Genomic DNA, 15,672 nt, shown 5'->3' with positions numbered 1-15,672 from the left:
GAATTTTTAAAACATCTTTACCGTAACAGACTACTTAGAGGCCATAGCAGTCATGTACATTCTGCAAATTTGAAGTTTCATATACAGTTTATCTGATGCTTATTGTGGTATAATACCGTCTTTATCACCTCCAAGGTGAGCAATGTGTAAGTGGGTATGATCAAGGGTTTACTTAAGCTGTCAGGTAAAATAATTAAGCCCACAGTGGAACAAAGAAGTCTACTGAACTGTTCACTAAATTGCTCAATATATCTCTGACTAACTTTTATTTAACTTCTAACAACTAACATTATTTTAACTGTAATATCTTCCAAGTATTAGCAAGTGACTAATTACTATGTAAGACCTAGAGCCAAAGATAGTCTATATTCCAAAAAGTTTCTGGCATTCCTGGGTTAATCATACAAAAAGATGTCATTGTTCTCGATTTTCTAGGCTAAGTTAAAAAAATAAATTAATATAAATGAGTGTGTTGTCCATCTCTTATCTACACTTTCTTCAGATACCTCAGGGAGGGGGCGGTATTTGTTTATGAAGTGTGGAGCAAGAGCAGCGTCTGAGATCGCTCCCCTGCTTGGAGGTGGAGGTGCGCGGTGCAGATCGGTGCTGGCCGGGACGCTGGGCATGCACCGAGACTCGCCAGGTCGCTCTGACCTATGCTGCTGGGCTCCTGGCTGCTAGGAGCAGCAGAGTGACACTAATGTGGGCTCTAGCGCTTCAGCGTTTGGTAATTTCACTTTGCTGCTCCATTTCCCTCCTCCGCCCACCTAGCTACTCTGCTCCCAGCCAGCTGCCGCGGCCGTAAAAGGAACCAGACCTCTGAAGTGCTATCCCCACCGTGCTTCCAGAGACCTCGATACCGCCACGCTTTGATGCGCCATTTGAAGCATCTGGAGGTAGGGAAGAGGTGAAAAACCCTCGGGCGTAGACACAACAGGTAGGAGGGCGATATATATCCTGCAAGCTGCTTGATGAAAATCAGCAAAAGCATGGGTAACTAAGCTAAAAATAAAAATTATGGATGAACCAGAACTATGATTTTATGCAAACCCATGCCGAACTATTTTTAAAGGTTACAGTCAGTTCAGAAAAGAGCTGTTAGTCCCTACAGCCGGCCTTTGTTCATGAGCTTCCGCAAATCTGAGCAGATGTCTTACCTGCTAGACGTTGGTTTCTCCCCTCCGCAGTCTCACAGCAAGGATCAGTTTTTGCCCGACTTCTTTCTCTTCCCAAATGTCTTTCAGAAAAAAAGACACAGAATCAGTAAAAAGACCACTAGCTTTATTTTCCCCACTCTTTCTCACTTGCCAGCAAAATTTGTAAATTTTCCCAAAACACACTTTAATATTTTCTGTAGATAGATAGAGACCGTTATGGATGAAGCTACCACTTCATCCACCAGATACCCAACAGAATTGGGATCTTCATATCTTAATCGGCCCTGGATAGGATTTCATGATCAGTCCCTATAATGAAAAATTTGCCAAAATTGGAAGTTCAGGCTTGATAAAGCAGTGGTTTTGTATCCAGCTGAAGAATAAGGCTCACTGCCAAAGCGAGGAGCTCTCGTAGCGCTACTCCCAGCTATAGGCGATGCCCTGAGCTGTTGATTTGTTCAGAATTGGTTTTTGTAAAAACCAACAAGACAGAAAAGAAGGATTTTTTTTTTCCTCATGTCCAGAGTCTTTCCTGTTTCTCTAAGCCAGGTGTGAGATTTAGTAGATCCATTGATTCATTACACTGCCGAGAAGACACATTCTGCTGCATTCAACAACCCTTAAAGTTTTGATCCAGATTCCTGGTGATACTGAGGAGATACTGATGGAAAGAGGGAGAACTCGCTGGGATGTAAAAAATAATTAATTTGAACCAATAGGAATAAAAATAACAATGGAATTTTGGCAAATGTATCAGTTTAAGTGGGGGTTGTTCTAAGGAAATGTACATACCTCCAAATTTTTTAGTGTACAGCTCTGACCGTGGCTTTATAAATACATTTTGGTTCTATAAAAGAGAAAGTTTGGAATTTGTTACTATATAGCTTCTGGAACTCGCTGATAAAAAGCTGTCCATCAAAAGGGTTGCCGACGCAGACGTATCATCTCACTGGCGAGCTATTAACAACACAGATTGATTACACAAAGAGTGTAGAAAGATAGCTTATCTTTGTGCTGTAGAATTTTATATGACTGAAAAAGTGAGGGGAGTTTGAAAAAGACTTTTGCCTTAAACTGCCTTGAAACAAACTTGGAATGGATCACTCAACCCAGGTTTTTCTTTACGGACTTGCAGTGTTGACCTCAGTTGTATCCATTAAGCTCTTTGAACCTTTCTTCCTCTAACAAAAGGAAGAGCATAATGAAATCTATTTAATGTAAATTTTAAGACTTTTTCTAAGATTTAAAATTTTGGATGTATAAAACTGGTGTTAATAGCTACCTACACTGTATTAGACATTAAGATAGACAAATCTTTTTTACAGCTGAAATAGCTAAGGTCTGAGGTGAATTACTGAAGGAGGCTGCGGAATTTCTATCAATCACAAGTGGTTTTAAAGAACAGATTAGACAAACATCTGTCCACGCAGAGGCAGGTATGGCTGATCCTACTTTTTGGCAGGAGAGCAGAGTAGATGACTTCCCAAGCTCTATTCCAATTTTTTGATTCTTTGTGGCCTTGGTCCTAGGAGTGCAGCATCAATGCACGGCTTCAGGTATTTCTGACCTTTTGGGTAGAAAGTATATTATGAAGCCAAAAATTCCTCAACAAACAAATTTTTCTCTGCAGATGAACTTTTCTCCATGATTAGAAACAGCATCTTCTATGTTGCTCTTATAATGTACAGTGAGCTGTGAAATCTCAACTAAGCTATCAGTTAAGAATGAGCTTTTCACATTGAATTATTGTCTTGATTTTCCTTTCTGAAAATTTACTAGTGCTTTTGATGACAGATGCTGTACCTGCACACTCCAAAATCAAATTTGGCAGGTTTTATCAAGTAAATATAAGAAGTGAAAGTGCCAAAGTGAAATCAGCCTCATCCCCTCCATTTTCCTTTCTCCCCCACGTATTTTCTACTATGTTTTTGTAGTAGAAATACAGTCTAGATGCCCTTTAAAATGCAAATGACTTTGACAACAAAAGCTTTGTATCGTGGCTTAAGTTTAGGTTGGAAAACAACAAAAACTGCAAATTGTACAGTATATTCACAAGGAAAAGCAGTTTTAGTGAGAGTCAGGGAATTCTCAGTTATCATAAAGAAAGCATTCAGCATCAATTTCCAAAAATATTTGCTTATTTACATCATTAACAACTCCTGTAATTTGGAGCTGCTAGAATGCTTTCTCAGATAAATCTTTCGTTTAGAGATCTTATTCATTCCGATATCTTATTGTAAATGGGATCCCAAAATGTATTTGCTGGCTGAATGATAAAAGTATGTTTAGGAGGAACATAGTCACAATGGGAGAATCAACCTCAAACTGACATAATTTTCCTTTAACAAAATATTTGTCGTTATTTCTATTTTATCTTTCACTTGGTACATGAACTTGAAAAGAGGAAACCTGCAGAGCGTTCAAATATTTAACACAGAAAAGTGATGGAACACCCAAGCTATCTATCAAGGTCTGATGATTTTCAGAAGTAGAAGGTAATATCTAGGTTAGGAGAAAGTGGAGAGTTATTGAGAAACACTTTGTGATTTCTTTTTTCCATAAATCTTGGCTGGGTAAGCATTTCGGACATAGATCCCATTTTTTAAATTACAATTTTTTTTAGCTTAGCTGCTAAGCCATTTTGAATAAAAATACAGATAATTCACACCAAAAAAAAAAAAAAAAAAAAGCAGCAGCAGCTAGTATTGAAGCTAAACCTGATCCCAAACCTTTGGGTTCTCACAGTGCTTATGTCCAGTCAAGCGTACTTTTTTAAGAGAATTCACTCACTCCCTAAAGTTCCCTTTTGACAACGTCTGTCAGGGTAGGATACCATTGAGAAAGCCCGCTATCTAGGGTGCTCCCTTTGGTTTACCTGGGGCTGCGATATTTGTAGGTGCTTGCCCTGGTAAGGGTTCACACACGCTTAAAACTTAGACAAAACAACTGCTTTCTGGTGCGCAGCCACCCAAGTCAAGTCTACATCCTTGCTTTGGCTTGGAGGTTTCTTACACGTTGCAGGAGAAGAATTAAATCTCTAACAGTAAGATTACAGTAGGATTCACAGAAATTCAGTGCACATGGTTAAGGGAACAATTAGAAATTGTGATGGTGGAAAACCGTGCCTCAAATATGGATCCCATCAGACGCAGACCTCTCTCCCTGGTTAGGACTCACAGGGTGACTGCCTATTGCAGCAAAAGCAAAGTGACTTAACTTACCTGGACTATTTTTGCTCACACACAGGCTGACCCATTTAGAACTAGGCAGCTTTCTAGTTAATTTAATTCCAAGCCTATGCCCTGAGCTTGAGTGTAAGAGACCTGGGTTCGCTCTCTTCTCTGCTTGAGAAGATCCTTCCAGGAGAATATCCCATAAGATATTCATGAGGGAAGAAAATATTTTCCCCCTCCCATTTCAGCCTGAAAGCTGTTCCACTTTGCAATAACTAATTAAATATTCAGTGCATCAAAAAAAGACTAAACTTGAGAGCAATTCCTTAGCCAAGGGCTATGGGTACCCCCCTTAAGACGAAGAGCCACGAATCCCGTTCTTGCTCCACTGAAAACCTTGACACGGTAATCGGGGAAACAAGAACTACAATATTTGCTCTCACGAGACTGAACTACTCTACACAAAGTGAACGAAATAGGACACATCCCACTTCCCTAGCCAGTATAGTAGTTATTTGAGAGATATGCATGAAATGTTTTGTTCAATCTCTTCACGCAAAACTAAGAACTGACAGTGGGACTCGGGCAAGTAGACGGAATAACCATAAAGCAGTGCCACCGCTGGCCTTGTATCAAAGCCAGTCTACTCAGTGTATTCCGAGACTGAATAACATATTGAGACGTACAAGCGGGAAAAGCGAAAGTCCTTACTGTGAATACCGAGGTGCTTCTGCCTAAATGCAGCATATTTACCCATTTACCTAGAAAAATCGACTTGCCGTGTAAAGATGGTTGTATCATTTAAAAAATTAATTATTTTACTATTTAAATAAATTATTTAGGGGGTTGGAGATTCCAAACCTGAAGAGCTACTCTTTGCTTAGAGCAAAGTAACATAAAATGTTTCATTCTTTTATTCTATAGCATTAATAACTCAGTGATAATAATTAACGTAGAAATATGCCCATCCTTATAAGCCTGAAAGGATAAAGTGATTTGTTAATTGGCTAACTATAGTAATGATTAATAATAAAGGGAGTCATATTTCTTTCCCAGGGATATCGTATCTGTCCTTTTAGCAATTCATAACGGACCTCTGGGTTACTTGTTCTAATTAGTGGGTTGAGACACTCTTATTAAACATGTACTAAATAAAACCCAATTGTATTATAAGGCAATATATACTTTACGTGGCACATACCATGAGAAACATTTCCAACAGTAGAATACAGAAAACAGACTATTCTCTCAGTGGTACTTCAAAACATAAATGGCTGGGAAAACCACAGAATTTTATAGCACTGCAGCCGTTTGTACCCAGAAGCTATTCTTCCTTGCTCCCTGTGATTATTATTATATTTTTAAACTAAAAGAGCTTAACAAATCCTGGATAACGAGGGAAGCTGTATAGCATTACACGTATAGTACGGAACTTTCATTGTTGTAAGTCAAAGTCTGTGGCCAAACCTTAAAAGATAGGAATATTTTTTTTACACCCTTAGGAAGTCGTAAGGGCAACCCAGAGTTCCCCAGGTGTATGGGGTCCTACTAAAGAAACACCTTTTGGCTGGAATGTTTTGACACCAAGAAACCACCAGCACGGACCATGCCTAACACGTTTGTGTATTACAGACCAGTTTTGTGGATACATTTGCAATGTTAAGTTGTTAGAGTCCGATATTAGGATGAATACGGCACTACTCTTCATGTTGGAATCGTTGAACGTGATGTCCAAGTTGATTGACATGTGCGTCATCTTGACTGCAGCCTCCCACTGTGAAATGAAGGAGCCATAAAGGAAGAGGAGAGAGAGGAAAAAAGAAGAAAAGGGGAAAGAAAAGAGCACCCTTTACTCAGGGGTAATGGCAAGAGGAAATCACACGTAACTTCAAGGATAAGAGGCTGGTCTTTCTAGTGGTTGGATTATTCTGAGCTCCCTTTAACTATTACTCATGATTTGAGGGATTTATCTGTATGACAGAAAATATATCATCTAGTGGTTATGTGGCTGGAGTTTAAGTGACTGACTACCTGACGACTGGATTTTTGGGGGGGCTTGGACAAAAAACTGTAAGAGCTTATCCAGGAGAAGAAAGGAATGACTAACTACTTCATCAGCTACCCTACAGTTGCAGCAGCAGAAGTGGTTTCAAAGTATTCTCATTCTCAGCCTTGGTAGATTATTCGGTTTTGCCAAGTGGTTTTGTAAGTGTGCTTTGCTTTTACTCCTAATTTTTTTCTTTTATAAAGGTTGCTTGTGAGTGGGAAAGTATTGACTTTTCTTGAGTGCTCCACTAGAACAAGTTTCCCAGATCTGGGGAAAAGAGGGAAGTTTAAATTTTGTATTCTTCTCTACAGAGTTAAGGAAAAGCTATAGTAGAAGGGACCTTACAATTTCAACTTTGAGAGACTGACATCTTCAATCTTAATTAGTTTCTATAAACAAGAGTATATTAAATTCATGCCCTTAGTTCTGCATAAGTATGATGCCGAATTGTAAGTTCTAAATCTTTTTGTTTCTGATAGAAATTAATTTTAGTTTTCAACTGAAAATTAGTTTTGTCACACTTATGTTTGATTAACTGATTCATTCACTATTAAGGCTGTAATGTGACACATGACATCGTTTAACGTGGCTTGATCATTTAAGACTTCTTTGTGAAGGTGCTGAACATAATCCCAATTCAACAAAACATTTGACCATGAAAACAAAACCACTTTTAAATAAGGTAGAAAACTACTTATGTACTTAAGCATTTTGAAGGCTACTTAATGCCAGAAAACATGGAAACACCCCGCTCTCCCCAACAAACACCACTAATACCTGCTTGTTTTAACAGAAACCATACCTAACAATATATTTTAAACTGAAATGAATGCTCAGGAATTTCAGGAGTTAAACTCTACTCATTTTTAATAAACTTTTTTTCATATATTGCCATGTTTTATTCTTTGTTTCTCCAGAAACCTGTTACCTGGGAGTAGCAATGTTGAAGCCAACACTGGAATTCTACAAGATCGAAATACAGATCTTGTGGAGATTTGAGGAGGACTGAGGGCTTCTATTTTATAAAATAGGTTTCTGAATTTTCTTTAAATGATATATATCAACTTGTTTAAATGAACAGGTTTTAAATATGAAAGTATTGTCTTGCCCCCCATATTTCTCACAGGGTTGACAAATGAGTTATGAGTGATTTAGAGTTTACTTGATAAAAAAAACAACCTTAAAGGAGAAAGAATAAGTTGTTCCTAAATAAGAACTGTAGCTAATTAAATATACATAATTTCATTCTTTCATTTTTCTTTGGCAAAGCTTCGCAAGACTTAATATTACTTTAATCAGTATAGTCAGAATGAAGCAATAAAAATTGAAATTAGGTTTGAAAAATGGAAATTAAGCAAACACTTGCAAAGAATTCTGTTCTTTTGTCAGAATGCCAAAGCAGAATTGTGAGTCAACTTTATGAAATTTATTAGAGCATTAGTACAGTTACATGAAAGAGAAAATATGAAATTTTGCTGTTTTAATTATATGCCCAATTTGGTGCTATTACAGTAGTTTTTCTTGATTAAAATGTTTAATGGGAACACTACATAGGAATATGTGGCATACTGACAGTTGAAGAGTTGAATGAGCCAGCTATTGAGGCCACTAAAGAGCCCTGTCATCGTAATCCTGAACACTTTGTTCTTTCTAACGGAAATGCATGTGAAACAGCTGCCTGTAAAAAAAAACCATTGAAGGTAATTTCATCATTTACTGAATCACACAACAAACTCTTATATATAGTAAGGATTCATTCAGGATGTCCATGCAACAACGCAAGGATCTGTAAGAAAACCATTTAACTTGGTGGGGCTTTTTCTTCAACTATGTTTTAATCTATTGATAGCATAGGGCTGGGGTTTTTTCATTGGTTTTAGCAATAATTGCCTTTGATCTTAGCATCCCAGATTTTCATAACTGAGCAAAATTAACAATATTACATGGCAAAATTGTAGTTGAAATGCACATAGGTTGCTAACTTAATTATAAAACTTAATAGCGTGAACGTTTTTAAACATCTAAATCTTCTGAAAAATGAATGTCAAATATCCCTGTTAGGCTTTTATGCAAGTCAAACTTTTCCTTAGCTTCTCAGAAAAAATTATCTTTTCTCTAAATCCATGACATTTTTGACTGTTAAGCAGAAGTCTGCATGTCATTCAGCAATTGCTCTGCATAGCTTAAGCGCACCTAAGAAACCTTTGGCATATTCTCTGAGGGTATTAATTTTAGGTGCGGCTCCTACCGGAGCAGTGTTCCATGCCTGATGCCAAAACACTGCAACTAGAAGTAGTGTTTCCGTATTAAACATGGCACTCTGCAGGCAAGCTAACAAGAAAACTTGGCCCTATTTCAGGTGTTAGAAGATCTAAAAAGATCTAAAAAGATCTAAAAAGAGGCGATAGAACATTTTGAGTTCTGTTGGTTAAAGGCTGGTTAAATGGTCACTCGCCTTGCTGCCACTATCCCAACACAGTGAATTAAGGAGCGGAACATTCACACATGCCATTAGGACAAACTGGACTAGTGAAGAACTGGAGTACATAAGAGGAGATGATAAACGGCCTCAGTTTACTTTGATGGAAGCGTCACATCTTATTACAAAGACTATTTTTTTCCCCTTCCTTTTTTTTTCCCTTCAAAAGCAAAGCTAAATCAGCCTGTACATCCTGCAGGATGCAGCTGCTATGGAGATCTGCAAAAATTCATGCACAATTGGTGTGTAATTACAAGTAATCTCATTAAGAAGTGGATAGACAGGGATACTGACTTCAGTTTAAATCCGGAAACCCAAAACCTAGCAGAGATGCAGCTGAGCAGCACTTCACACCTATTCTTCGTATATTTAAATCACAGATAAACAGCATTTGCCAAACATTCCTGGATTCACTTCCCCCAATGAATAGGGAAGGATCCTATTTTGATGCGACTTGTGGGACAATAATGAAGACTGGAAAGGAAAGGAAAGCATTCAGAGACAGGGAACTACAGGACACTCTTTGCTGGGGCATAAACCACAATCTTTTGTCAGACTTAAAGTTCACACACAGACCTAGAGGACCAGCTCCGAAGCAGGGGTCTTCTCCTGATAGATATCCTCTCTGTGACTCCCTGCTGAGATACAAGAAAATTTATCAGACTCATCAGGCAAAGTCAACTTGGAGGGTGTACACGTATTGTATTCTCTCTCACTGTAATTTCGTTCTTTCCTGGTTCATTAATTCTGCATATATAAACCCAAACCGATTTTTGCCTATTAAACTGACATACCGAGGCCCATCTAATAATCTGTTCTCTTTTGCTCTTCTGAAGTCTATATTGTTATCACTTTTCCCCACACTATCCTCGTTTCAGATAATTTTCTAAGCAGCAGTTTTTATCTTTTCTCTTCCCAGATCCACTTCAGTCCTCTCTCTTTATCTGTATGGGTATTTTCAACATTTCCCAGTTAACTAGCCACTCCAAAATAGTAATATGCTGCTCCTGCTCTTCCGCAGATGTTAAGGACGACTGGACTAAGCGATGATTCCTGCAGCTCTCTGCTAGCTACAGTACTTTTTGATCATTACCCTTTACTTGTCATTGCCTAATGGCAGAGTTCTCATCCAAGATAATTTTTGAATTATGTTTTCACTTAAGAAATGCTGCATCAAGTGGCTTATCAAAGATCATGTGCATTGCATGCCGCTCGAATTCTTTGCCAACTAATGTTTAATTCTGTTTGAAAAGAGAAGGGTGGGCCACACACGGGCACCGCACACCCACAGGCATATTTATCCCACCTGCACTCCGACCCAGATGGAGTTTTGCTGTGCTGGGATCAAGGAGCTGGCGCCGGTCGCAGACGCCGTAATGTGGAGCAGCAGTGAAGTAGAACAGAGCTGATGCAAAAAAAAAAAAAAAAAAAAAAAAGAAAAAACCCCGTCCGTTCAGATACTTTAGGCCTACTCTAGTGCTTTGACCCAAATAACCTGATCTGCAAATAGCAAATAACTTCTCCTGTGCTCTAAATCAAAGGGGAAAAATAAGCTATTTGGGTCAGAGCATGCAAAAAAAAGGCCTACCCAAATGACTAGTCTCTCCCAGACACTGGGGTGTGCATATCTTGTGGATCTTTTTAATTTGCAATTTTCCCATGGCTCCAGACAGATGTGTCAAACAGAGCTGAACATTAAAAACATTACCTAAAGCCACAGTGATTTTTAATATCTTCTATTAATATATTTATTTTAAATAATACATTCTGTAAAACTAGCACGGTCTTCCTAAGTGGTCTAAAGCATGTGGATGAAGGATTAAAAATAAAACCTTCCGCTTTATCTTGCGGTTTCCACCCCATAGATTACTTTGGTGTTCACTTAGTATAATGACATCGTGTCTTTCCAAAGTGATCAGAAACATCCTGACTTCTCTCCAAATCCAGCTTCTGTTCACTCTGGTGCATTACTCATCACCCCCAAAGGATTTTTTGAGGCTGTGCACAAGGGATGGTATTCAGAACAAAGAGCTTACAAGCATATTGCTTCAGTAGAATACAATCGTTTATAAATTTCCTATTCATTAAGTTCTACATTCCCAAGAAACTTTAATACTAAATTTACACTCAGTTCCAAGGACTCAGCTGGCTCTCTATCATAACTTGTAATGGCACAGTGAGGAAATACCCCATTACTATAAACAATGAATTAAAGGTGCAAAACTTCCGCAGAAACAACCAAATCCGAAAGCAGTCACCAATTATGTTTTTTAAAGAATCCATTTGTATTTTTGCCCAACTTGGGAGCCATTTGCAGGGGAAAAATAATAGGTCTGGTCATATCCAATGATGGAAATCATCTTTGAAGAGTTCCTGGTTTATACTAATTCTACCTTGTACACGTCATTTGGGACTGTTATAAAGGTTGTATAATTTCAGCATATGCAAATGTAATATAGCAAAAGAAATGTATATTTTAAAACATTTGTTTGACTCTTATTTGCTTCATTATTATAATTCAGGGTGTTCACAGAGATAAATGACAGCAAGAAGGATCCTTGCACATCCCAGAAACTGCTTTTATGTAGTCTTCTATTATTCTGTTCAGAAGGAGACACTGGGCTGGATATGAGTCATTTGGAGGACTGAAGAGAGCTTGAAAATTTATCTGTAAGTAAGCAGCTTTTTCGGGGAGAGGCAGTAGTTAGAGAGATGTGTAGGGAACTCACCGAGGTTGGGAAATGCAAGTGACTGGCCCAGAAAGTCACTTCACAAAGATTACAATTTTCCCAGTGAACTGACTTGGGACAAACATTATAGCCATCCAAGTTCCCTCAAGTAAACCCACTTGGGGGGCTCCTGCCCCCATCACAGACCTGCCAAAAATCTGATTTCTCTAACCTGTGATTAAATAGGTCTTACAGTGATCCCCCTGAACCAGCTGCGATTTATTAAAAGGCCAGGTGATTAAAGAAGTCAGTCTAGATACCAGCACCATATATGCCTGCAAAAGCTGTTTTAAAAAGTTCAAACAGCCTGGTCTCTCGTGACATGACAGTCTTCATACATCCCTACGGAGAACCCAAGCTTCACAGCGCCAGGACCAGAAGCAGGACCCTGGTCCTCTCTCTCCAGACCCCCGCAGAACAGAAGATGCCTTCGAGCCTCTTTGCGTATTCATTCATCACATGGGATGCCTGAGGAAACACAGGACCAGCAGTGCCTCCCAGAGTGCCTTTTTAAGGTACCCGTGGCAGTAACACTTTCTACCGATGCTATCCTTTTTTCCCCTCCATCTGAAAAGCAGCGTGTCACATGTTTTAAATAAGAGAATTCTACATACTAGCTCACTGTTGTCTTAAACATAAAGGACTAAGACTATTTACAGCAAGTCCTTGAGCAAAATTGAAAATAACAGCATGAGAAACATCACACCTGGTTGCTTAAATTGGATGAGAAAATTATGTTGCCTGCATACATATATCTCTATAGCTATTTTAATCATCATAACATTATTAACGGTTTGGAGTACACTTTGCAAGATAAATGTAGGAAATTTTTGATATCTTATTGTGAATTTTCATAATTATCTCTTAGCATCTAAAAGTATTATATTCCCCCCCCAAACTATTATCTGAATGTCAGTTCACTGACAAATGATCCAAAGGTGCCAGAGGTATTTCAATTACTGAAATCATTCAAAGCCAGATGATACTCAGCTAACACTTAGAAACTGTTGCCCACCTATACGCTTGAAAATGTCTTTGGAAATCCCTGAATAAAGTTTGTAATAGTGCATATGTAAAAATAGAAACAGATTTCAAAAGACAAGGATATAGAACAGCAAGATCTGATATCTGTGGACCTAACATCATAATTTCCATTAATTACTAGGCAAAATCAGGACTGATCAGAATTTATTTTACATTCCTGGTATGAAGAAAAAAAAATCAATAATCATCTATTTTATTTTTTTAATACTAGGAATGTAACTTTGTATCCCGATGTTCTGCAGTATACAGAATGTAAATAACAGGACAATCTCATTTGGGTTTTATTTTGCATCTCTAACACTGTGTTCTCTCAGCAATGTGCATTTTTAAGTATTTTTGCACATGGGTATGCATGCAGAAGTGGACCTGGCAATGACTACTAAAGTTAAAGTTGCGTAACATTTCACATATATGAAACCGCTTTCAGATACCCATAAATTACAGAAAGCTTTACTTTTGGAGATTAAGCATTTTATAGAAACAGCAGCCTTTAATTCATATTTAATTTTAAATCTGAGTTGAAGTCCTAGTGAAGAGCTGAACTTAAATGCAGTTCTGCCTGTCATGGGACTTAAGCATGTTTTCAAATGTTTTCTTAATTGGAGCTTTAAACCCATGATTTAAATCAACTCCATAATGAACGCAGCCCCTGATATTTATTTCATCGCTGAGTTTCAGTGGTCTGTGGAAACCCTTAGCCATCTCTTCCTCTTGTGACATTTGGTGCCCTTGAGCAACTTCCCATTTGTGAACCAGGTCCTTCAGACTGTAAAATGGATAGCGTAGGAAGTATAAATTTTTCCATAGTATCATCATCACCATTCAGCAGATCGCTATTCAGCTCCCAGCTTCATTGTACTAAGCAAAAACAATAAAAGACAGCTCCTTTCACAAAGGAGCAAGATAGAGGAAAGAAAGAAAGTGTTATCATCTCCGTTTTTACAAAATAATTTCAATGGAATTTATGAAAATCTATTACATGCCCGTCTTCCTCAGAGGTACCAAAAATACATTGAAAGTATGCTGAGAGAAGAAAAATGTGACTTTTGTTTTCCAAAAAGCGAGTTGCACTTGGAAAGCCTTCAGGTGCTTTTGGAAGATCTGTCCCTAAGCAGCTTGACCATTCAAGACATGCACAGCCTGGTTAGAAGCTAAATCCAAGTGTCCTAAGTTTTGCTTCATTGCTTTTCTGACAAGACCACCCCCTCCCAGTTCTTTTCCTCATAGCTAAATATATATGAGTTTGCACTACAAAAGGACTGTGAAGAGCAGAAAACAGTGCAGTAATCTTTAAGGATACAATTCAGTGTTTGCACATTAGCAGCTGGCAAAAGAAAATCACTTCTAAAATGTTGTATTTCAGTTCAAATGAAAAACAAAAAAACAAAATAAAAAATAGAAAAGGTCAGATGCAATAATTTTGCAATGAAAAGAGCTGTGTGTTCATTCATTCTCCCCTCACTGACAAATGGCACAACTGGCCTTGCCCAAACTTGCCATTAAAATTCAGCCCCAGGTAGGGAACAAACAGGATTTTCAGTCTGAATGGTGAAGGTTTCTGCGACTGAAGAGCAACTGAGGAAAGCTGTTATGCAACCTGAACAACAGCAGGTCATGACCAGAACACTGCTACTATAATAGAGATTTATTTAAATGCATCTCTAAGGAGAAGGTAAAAATACGCAGGAAAAACTCTTCTAGCTTTTACGGGCATAAGCTCCTCTGACTTACCACTTAAGTACTGTTGAGACTGAAATGTGTAGGTTTCCTCATTCTTCTCCAAACTTCCAGGGTGTGTTGGGGGGGAACGCTATGAACGTATATATCTCTGGAGTGGAACATAACTGAAAAAAAATTAAAATACTAGAGGCTGTACCTTTAAAACTATAATTCTCATCTTTCCCTTAAAATACCAATAGAGCAACTAGATGGAAAAAAATAATGGGTTAATTTTTTTTCCCTACCTTTGATTATAGGTAAGGACCATCACTTCTGCTACATACTTGTTTCTGTGTGTTAGTATGTAAACAGTACATGATATTAATTGCTGCAAGAGTAGCCAACTGCAAAAAATTGAGTTTTCTGCCTTTCCTTTCTGCAGAAGACTGAGACAGCTCAGAGAGACGGGCTACCCGAGTCTGGCAGACAAGACACTTCACTCTCCCACAGTGGAGAGCAGAAGGGAGTTCTGCGGAGAGAGAACTGTGCGGAATCAGTAAGTCTCACCATAAAAATAGATACCAGAAACCTGCACGCACAAGTGTGTGTGTGTGTATAGATATACAAACATATACATATTTTACTTGTTTTCCTACGTGTGTATATATATGAAAACGTATGTGTGTATATAAATCAGAAAACATATATACAAATGTATATATAGAGAGGAAAACAAGCAAAATAGCTGAAGTAATTCTCAATGCCTTTTTACTAGAATGAAATGCCTAGTGAATATTTTTAGGAGCATTCTGGCATTCTATTATCCCTAAAAATATAAAATGAACTTTTTCTCATTAAAATGTGTGATCTAAAAAGTGCATTCATTTGTTAATTTTGAAAATAATGAATGCTCTCAAGACTTTTTTCCAGATTCACGTTATTTCATATCATTTAGTATTTCACCCAAATAAAAAAGAGTGAGATTGCAATATTTAGTTTCCATACATAGCAACTTTTCCCAGGGTAGGATTTTTTTTTTTTAGATGCAGACAGTAATATTCTCTCATCCAGTGTTTGCTGAAATTAATTAACAATATATAGAATGAAAAATTACAGAAGTTAGATGAAAGCCATTCATTAACTGTGCAAAGCTTTAAATTTGGGGAAAGATAAATGATTACCAAAACAGAATAACAATTAAACTAAGCATTAAACATACTTGTACTGTATTTGTTCGCGTTGTAATTGCTGTATTTACAGCCATTATTAATTAGAGTTCTCACTGAGCTAAAGAAATCCCTAAATCTGTCACCTCTGTTGGTATGGTTGAGAAGACTGCAGATAGAGAAGAGGAATTTTCCCCTTGGTGATTTTATAAAGAATT

The sequence above is a fragment of the Nipponia nippon genome, unplaced genomic scaffold (assembly GCF_047370975.1).
Source record: "Nipponia nippon isolate SJK-2023a ecotype South Korea unplaced genomic scaffold, ASM4737097v1 scaffold_6, whole genome shotgun sequence".
NCBI lineage: Eukaryota > Metazoa > Chordata > Aves > Pelecaniformes > Threskiornithidae > Nipponia > Nipponia nippon.
The sequence above is the reverse complement of the archived record's forward strand: the minus strand, read 5'-3'. Positions refer to the sequence as shown.